This window comes from Chenopodium album, chromosome 1 (assembly GCF_948465745.1).
Source record: "Chenopodium album chromosome 1, dcCheAlbu1.1, whole genome shotgun sequence".
In the NCBI taxonomy this organism is placed as follows: domain Eukaryota; kingdom Viridiplantae; phylum Streptophyta; class Magnoliopsida; order Caryophyllales; family Amaranthaceae; genus Chenopodium; species Chenopodium album.
In genome coordinates, this window is record NC_137834.1 from 10,690,694 (window position 1) to 10,698,897 (window position 8,204).

Genomic DNA, 8,204 nt, shown 5'->3' on the forward strand with positions numbered 1-8,204 from the left:
ATCTCTTAAAGCTGCGGGCATGGGCAGTTAGGCACCAGCTTAAGCCTACCATTGAGGTCCCTTAATAAATCAGACATCATGACGACAGAGAAACCAACAGCTGCTAGAAGAGAATAAAGTAAGGGCTTGTTTCTATAGTGCTCGGGTTAAAAAGATACCCCCATGTAATTTAGAGCAAATGTGGCAACCTGCAACATCATTTGAACCATGTATGAAACTGTGTTTACCAGGTTTGGATAAAAATTAAATCTTGGCTCAATACATTCATCAGGCATGTATTTTCCAGTCTCCTTCCCAGCACTTGTCAAGTAATGGAGGTGGACAGAAAACTGTCCAATTAAAGAGAGAAAAATGTATCAGCAGAATATACTGGGGTGGACTGGGTGGTCAATCAGCCGAGAGTGTCTGAAATGGGCGAGCATGGGAGATGAATAGGAAAAATGCAGCAATGAATTCCTCACACTATCCAAATTCATGACACTGAACACATAGGCAGTTGCAAGGCAGTTAAATTGAACATCTGAAGTGTAGTAACAAGAGTTCTCTGACCCTGACACATGATATCTGTAATTGGGTCCACTGATGCATGCGTTAACGGAGAAGCCATAGACGCATCCCCTAACTTCACAATAGGGGCAGAACAGCCATCACCACCATCTTCATTCATCTCTTCCATCATTTTTTCCAGCTGTTTCTGCGACTCAACAGCAGTTAGATGCCTAACACTGACAACTTTCTTATCCTCCGAAGCAATCTTTTGTTTCTTGGACTTAGATTTAGTAGTTTCATTTTGAAGTTTCAGAGCGATCTCCATTTTGGTTTGGAGGAACAGCATTTAGCAAAGCCACCCCACCCCAACATGTGCCTAATACATAAACAGCAGAGCAAAACCATTGATTATAGAACCTACTACATGTAGTAAAGCATGGACTAGAGAAGAACCTTGTATCAGATTATGATGCTGTCTCTCTGAATGAGTTCAGCATAAAATAGGAAAGATTGTTATATCTTTAAGGATGTAAAAGAAGCAATTACAAACATGCAGCAAATATGGAATACTCTCCCTCCCCGAAAGCCCCGGTCCCTATCAAGTATTCAGATTTACCACCTATCAAACTTATGCTTCGCACCCCCCCCCCCCCAAAAAAAAAAAAATAAATAAAATAAAATTATCGTCAATCGACTGATGAAAATTTTCGGGGTGAGATACTGGCAGTAACAAGGGAAGTCTTCACAGCTTCTGGAGACATAATTAATTCTATCAGCTGTTGCTAAATTTATCGGTACAATCCAACTTGACATGAAAATTTTCTCTCTTTCATTTTCACTTCCCTTCCCTGAGTTTCCTTTCCAATCCACTATAGAACCCCATCCATCTAACAAGTATCACACAAAAAATCAACAACTAATTCTCCATAAATCCCCATCCATCTATGCCCCAGTCACTCCCCAGCATCAACTGGATAATCATCTGACTAGTCCGAACACATATGTACAACAATTGCCCAAACCCCAAGTGCCTTTATTGAGGAGGTGATTAAATATGCAAATAATCAATGGTCTTCATCAATCTCACGATGAAAACCATAAAAGCCCAAGCAACACAGGAAGAGCACAACTTTCTCTTGATCAATGATAAAATTCTCCAATTTCTTCCTCTGCAATGGTGATCATACCCAAGTATTGTAAATGTTACACCATGATTTGCTATCCAAATCATATTTCAAGTCACAAGCTCAAGTAACATAATATCTAGACAGTTCAATTAGCATGAAATATCACAGGCTTAGTAGAAATTAAAACATTTCACACATTTAAATAGTTTGATCGAACTTACACTTTACAAGGCAATATTTAAAAGTTCACTCTTTGCAAACACATCAATATGTAACATAATAGAAGACCATGAAGTACAACATCATTGCACCATCGCCACATATAAATGTCATTCTTCCCACAGTTTGTAGTGTGGTCATGATGAGCTCTTTCTGTTCTGGAGAACCCGAGCAAGTGCCAGTTGATCTTTTTGATTAACAAGGCTTGTCAATCTAGTGGCCTAATTGTAATAATGAACAACAGTGTTAATTTGCCAGCTCATAAAATTGCACTGTCATATGCTTAGATAGTATAAAGGCCAGTTAGCTGTGCCAGAGCGTTTCATAAATCCGTTTGTTAACATGTTGGATTCCATTTGTATGGTATATCTATACCAATTACTCCTTTCCCAAAACCCTTACAAAATTTTCCTTATTTCCTTTATTATCACACAAAATACTAATCACTCAAACAAATACTTGTAATTAAATTTGCTAAACTGCTTGCTCTAAAGCAACTGACACTGAATTTCACTTAAAAGCAGCTGACACTGACTACCACTATAAAAATGATAATACAAATTCCAACTTCATTGCTAAACTGTTTGCTTTTGATTCGTGAATCAAAACATTAACTAAGAAATTTAACATAATATACAAAACAAGAGACTTATGTTATTTTTTGCTAAGAACCCCAACCTAAAGTTTAGCTGCTGTGATCTAATGAATATTAAGTTATTATGTACAATTCCAATTGTGACTATTAAGAGTTTTTGTAATTTACCACCTTAATAAACCCAGCTTTGATTTAACCGCCTGTTTTCATTTTATTTAAAATACCACCTAACAATTAAAAAATAATTGATTTCACCAATGTTGTCTAATTCAGGTGATGATTTCAAAGTCTTATCTTTTCTATTCCAACAATAATAGAAAATTGATGACATCTCTTACATTTTAGCCACGGCCTTCTCATCGGATTTGTAGGAACAGTTAATTCCTTTAAGTTCAGCTTACTCAAGATGATCACCAACCTAGACAACAGTAGCCAATGAAGGATGAAGATATCCCAGCATAAAGAAGTAGAGAACACAGACTCAAAAGTAGATAATATACAGTTAAAGATCTTCAATGATAAATTGAGAAGTAAAGCAACTGTAAGAAATAAGATATCAGCATACAGTGTTCAACTAGATACTCTTTCCATATCTGACTCTAAGTCTAAACTTTCTACAGATCCAACGACACCAGAAAATTCCTACGGGCACCAGAAATAATATCAGATAAGTAGTCTATAAAATTATGTGCTTAAGTTGACGTATTAAGAACAACACATAAATGACACACCATAACATCTGAAATCAGGGTTCCAGTCTTTCTAGTCAAAACAACTATATCAACCTGCAAATATAAACCAATTGAAATTCTCAGCATACAGGTAGGGAAGAGAATATGCCGGGTTCTTTTCTATTGTAATTTCACGTCATAGTTATGACTCCCTGCATACATATTTCTTTCGTACTTCCAACTATTAATTATTACGCTATATAAAATAGACCAACAAATTCAAACTTGTACTACAACAAATGGGATCATCAAATAATAAAATTGCCTTAGGCCATCAGGCATAACGCTCTACTTAGAGTCAGTATACAACTTTCGGATTAGAAGTACAGATACTGCTTTATTTTGGTTAAACAGATATGAAAAACCAAATATCTATAGGCCTATAGCATAATAGGACTTTTAATCAGAGCAATCACAATTTTTTCATTTTGAGCAAAAGTCTATAAGTGATTCCAGCATGAAACCATGCTTCCCATCAAAATAAAACATATATCATTCGACACAACTTTTCAAGCAAATGATGACATGATTGACTTTGGAAGAAGAAATGAATTGGCAAAAAAAAAAATAAAAAAAAAATAAAAAAATCTCAATCACCTTCCCAGCAATTGGAATCGGAATGGCTCCGTAGATATATCCCAGCTACAAATAATTCCATTGGAAGCTCATGGGGTATAACAGAAGTAATAATCAGCCAACCACTGAGGATAAGTATGTGTCTGCTCCTGAAAGGATCCTCCAGCCCCTACAAAAATCATTTTTGTTATCAGTAGCAAGCTAAAAAGAGCTGTAGTGCAGAGAAGCTCATTTGTATCAATATTGACCATGTAAGCATATACTTGCCTTCTTCAGAACATAACCAGCAGGTATAACATTTCAACAATGACGGGTAAGCTTTGTAAGTGAGATGTGAGAACGCTTATATAAAGTGTTTCAACAGTTTTGTGAGATAAAAAGCATTTCAACAGTTGTATGAGATAAACTAATACCTGCCGAGGGTTGCATATAAGAGATGTTTACAGAAACAATTTACTTAGAATGCTCCAAGTTTCCATCCCACTCTATCAAATATAAAGACAAGCTAGACACAGCCGCACGTTTCCAAGTCAAAAAGAGAAGATTTCTGAGTCCTTTACCTTTAACCCCAGAAATGGAAGTTTAAATCTCATCATAGTCATCAAGCTTATCCCAAATATTTCTTACCAACCCCCCCTCTCCCCCCCCCCCCCCCCCCTCTCATTGAGAGAACAAAGCAGGAAAGAGATATAAAGTAAATTAAAAAACTTTAATACCAGAATATTCAGCTCACAACTAACGTTTGGAGAACATAAAGGCTCACTCTACAAGGAAGCAAAACAGTTTAGGAATCTGGTGCAATCAATGGGAGGAGTCGGCAAGCACATAAATGAAAGAAGAAACGAGTAAAAAAAAGAAAAAAAAAAAGCAAAAGCAAAAGGACATTAAGAGTATCTCTAATGACAGGATTCACACACATTGCTTAAGCTAGTCATTGTAGTGGCATTGTTGCAAATTAATATGGAAAAATTAATATTAATAATCCTTCCTTTCTTCTCTGCTCAAAATAATCCCAGCTTTCAATAATTCCAAAATAAACCCACATTTTATCCCTATCTTCTTATAATAGACTTTTTAACCTACGGCCTGTTTAATCAGTTGATTTTTCCCCCCTCTTTAATCTCTCTCTAATAACCACCAAACCACTACCACCGTTGCCACCACCTTCCATGGTAATCCACCCTTACACCTATCATTAACCCCAACTCTTCACCTCCTTCCATGGCAACCCGAAACACCACCCTACCCCTTTCCAAAGCAACCCTTACACTTATCACAGAGCCACCAAACATCATGCCACCATCATAACCACCATAATCATTATTCCACCACAGTCACCCCAACAACCTCCCACCCATCCGCCCCAAAAACCCTGCCACTTACCCATCCAGAAAACAACCCAGTATTGTTTGTTGATCTATTTCAAATAAAAAAAATAAAAAAAAAATAAATAAATAAAAAAACGATGAAATTAGGCGCCATTAAATCACTAACAAAAGCACCAGCAACATCTAATACAAAATCACCACCCAATGAAATCTTAGAAATCGAAGTAAGCACCTATTTTCTATCTCTTCCCTCTTAGCCGCCACCACCACTTATCTCTCTCTTCTCTATTCTGTCACAAGCTCACAACCCCGACACGACCACCACCACCACCTATTTTTATCTATCCTCCCCTAAATACACCTTCATATTTTCTCCCCCTCTTCGTCCCTGACCTCATATCCTCCAAAACCTAAGCATTCGAAAGTAAAATTTCAGATAAAAAACGTTCGCCAGCAAGTCAAATTTGAATGTTGGAATTCCATAACATGATCACACCATCTTAAAACTCTTTGTCAATCAATTGTCTTCAAACACTCCAAGTCTCAAATACCTAGCGTGATTCACCGTCCTCTTCTCCAATCTCACGCCGTCTTCTTCGACAATCATATGGGTCGGATGGGTGTAGGGTAGCTTTGCAGTGGAGGGTGGGTGAAGAGTGAGTTTGGGGTCGGTGTTTGGTGGTTGTGAGGTAGGTGGGTTTAGTGTGGGTTTCTAGTCAGGGTTTGGTGTTTGGAGGTTGGTGGTTGCGGGGTGGGGTTTCAATCAGGATCTTATTAGTGGTGGGGTGGGTATATAGGTGGTGAATGCGTATTAGTGGTGACATGGTGGATAACTAATCCCCCACTCTCTCTTTCCTCCACTTAATCACATCCCTTTAATTTACTAATCAGGCATTAAGAATTTTTGCCTTGGATTCCATGAGCTCATTGTTGAAAATGAAAAGTAACGGAAGTTGTAAATTCTTGAATACAAATAATATAGATTAGAGCAATTTGCACAAGAAAAACTTACACATTGCGTCGCCATTTCCCGGTGCCGGCAACCATTTATGCTTCAGAACCTAGTATGATAAGGGAACTTAACAACCTTCATTATTAAGGAAAAATTAGTTAAACTGATAAATAAACTAAATAATTACTTCTATTCAATAAACTTAACATCCTTCATTATTAAGAAAAAAAAAATAGTTAATTTGATAACTAAACTACTCCGCAAGTAATTATATAACTTAACAACTTCATCATAATATGTACAGTACTTGATACTTGAAAGAAAAACACAGTCCGAAAGCATGGTATATCACTATATCTCCCTTACAGTGTGTTGGATAAAGAAAGGGGAAGGAAAAGAATGGGAGGGAGGAGAAGAATGGTGAGTTTTCCTTCCAAATCTCTCCATTGTTGGAGGGATCAATTTCCTACAATTTAATCCTTTCATTTCTTTCCCCTCCAATTCTTTTCCTTCCTCATTTGTTATCCAAATGAAAGATACCCCATCTCTACATTTCTCTTCCCTTCCTTTCCCTCCATTTCCTTCAATCCAAATACACCATTAATAATAATGAGTAACGGTGTGTTTGGATTGAAGGAAATGGAGGGAAAGGAAGGGAAGAGAAATGAAGAGATAGAGTATCTTTCATTTGGATAGCAAATGAAGAAGTGAGGGAATTGAAGGGGAGAAAAATGGAAGGTTTAAATTGTAGAAAATTAATCTTTCTAACAATGGAGAGATTTGGAAAGAAAACTCACCATTCTCCCCTCCCCTCCTCTTCTCCTCCCTCCCCTTTCTTTATCCAAACAAACTGTAAAAGTTAGGTTACGTTTTCTACATTTGGATGAAGGTGTTCAACTATGAATTTTCTAATCTTGTCTAGACTAATCTTGTTTGAAATCAATAAGAACGAGTAGTAAGATTCTGAAATAAAGGTGAAGAGACAAATTACTAGATGTTGTTTACGAATGCAACACAGATAAAGTTGTGGACAATGAAATTGATATTGGAATGTTCAATGACTTCACAATCTACTCCCATAGAGTCGATCCTTTCTCACTTTGCCTCGAAAAGGTTTCTCGATTCTCTAAAGTTTATATTCCTTTTCAAGAATTTGTTAGATCGAAATCAGTCACAAATTAAGCCAATTAAAGCAGTTTGTTCAATTTTCAATTTCTATAACCTACGTCACCAACACAGTCAGTAAATGAAGGAAGAAAATTCAAACTAAAAATCAACATACATACCATAATCAGCACAACATCAAATTCAATTATATTTCCACAGTTCTAAAATTACAAATTCACAAAAATGTATATATATATATACGTATGCGCGCAATTCAAACACCCAAATTAAACTCAAACTCAAAAGTTCCTGATCCAATTCCTTAAAAACGGAGTACTAAACTCAAATAAATACAAAGTAGATTTAAGAAACTGTAAATTCTAAATTCAGAATAATAATAATAATTAAATTGAATTAGTAACTAGCAAGTACCTTGATTAAATTGAAGAATCGGCAGCATTGCAGACGGCGGAAGTATAGTCGACGGCAGGGGTCGAAGGATGAGAGTTAGAATTGGAAGTTCTTGAATCGAAATTGGAAATTCGAAGGATGAGAATGAAGTTTTTTTTTTTAAAAAAAAAAAAAAAAAATTGAAACCTCTCTGACTCGCATTTTTTTTTTTTTTTTTTAATTTTTTGAAACCTCTCTGACTCGCATTTCATGGCTTTGAAATATAATGTATAATCGCTACCCAACTATTGTAGTTGGGTGACTCACATTTCAGTAACAATGACCCAAGCAAAATAAAAATGACAAAAAAACAAAAAAAATGCTTATCAAAAAAAAAAAAAAAAAAAAAAAAAAAAAGACTTATGCTTTCTCTCTCTAAAACCCTAGCCTCCATTGTTGAATATTGAAGGGCTTCCAGCTCTAATCCTTGTTTCTTTATTGTTTTTTTTTTGTAGGTTTATAATAATGCTTCCTCCTTTTGGGAGGAACTTTTCTCCCTCGAAAGAAAGGATTTCCGATCTCCTTCGAAAGATAAGGGTTTTTCGACCTCCTTCGAAAGACAAGGTTTATCTCCTCTTTTCGAGGGAGAAATTTCTTAGTTTTGAATTCATGGTAGCAGATCTAATGGAT

General features: G+C 36.2%; 1 long non-coding RNA gene across 5 annotated transcripts; it reads right to left on the reverse strand.

The window, feature by feature from the left end:
* Positions 1-256: 256 nt before the first annotated feature.
* Positions 257-7,736, reverse strand: LOC145561934 (uncharacterized). Of its 5 annotated transcripts, XR_014094270.1 has the most exons (5): positions 7,557-7,731; positions 6,078-6,152; positions 3,759-3,906; positions 2,769-2,848; positions 1,149-2,056 (listed from the first exon to the last, which is right to left on the reverse strand). It is a non-coding gene; the product is annotated as an uncharacterized LOC145561934 (long non-coding RNA). The 5 variants fall into 5 exon arrangements; XR_014094262.1 differs by lacking the exons at positions 1,149-2,056; positions 2,769-2,848 and adding an exon at positions 257-865 and having other exon boundaries at positions 6,078-6,126; positions 7,557-7,736; XR_014094247.1 differs by lacking the exons at positions 1,149-2,056; positions 2,769-2,848 and adding an exon at positions 258-865 and having other exon boundaries at positions 7,557-7,734.
* Between the last annotated feature and the right edge of the window lie 468 nt (positions 7,737-8,204).